Source organism: Alligator mississippiensis, chromosome 1, assembly GCF_030867095.1.
Source record: "Alligator mississippiensis isolate rAllMis1 chromosome 1, rAllMis1, whole genome shotgun sequence".
In the NCBI taxonomy this organism is placed as follows: Eukaryota; Metazoa; Chordata; order Crocodylia; family Alligatoridae; genus Alligator; species Alligator mississippiensis.
In genome coordinates this window covers 246,823,286-246,823,771 of record NC_081824.1, presented here as the reverse complement: position 1 = coordinate 246,823,771, position 486 = coordinate 246,823,286, and positions in this window count along the sequence as shown.

Here is a 486-nt window from a genome sequence, read left to right as displayed (position 1 = left end):
CAAATTCCCAGCCCTGCCTGCTGTTTCATACAGCCGCTCGCCCCGCCTCTGGGGCCGGGCCAGCCAATGGCAGTGGGCGCTGCTGGGGGGGGGGGGGGGCGTTTTGGGGGTGCAGGGGGAGGAGGTGTGTTGGGCGGGGCGGGGTGGCGGGAGGAGGTGTGTATGTGTGTGGGCCGGTTCTGCGGCTGCCAGGCGCCTCCCGCCGCGCTGGGGATCGGGGAGGGCGCGGGGCTGAACCGGGCAGGTCGGAGCCCGACAGTGCGGGGACATCCCTCCCTGCTTCTCCACACCCACTGCCCCTCCGTGCCCTGGCCTGGATCCACGCCCTGGCCTCACAGGCAGCCCCAGACAGCTTCTCCCACAGGTGGGGGCAGCCCCTGCCCCCACATGACTGCTGAGAAATGACACGAGGGCCTTGACTCATCTCCCCCCTGGGGCCTCTCCTGCGATGGCTGGGGTAGGGGTGATCCCGCCTCGGGCAAGGGG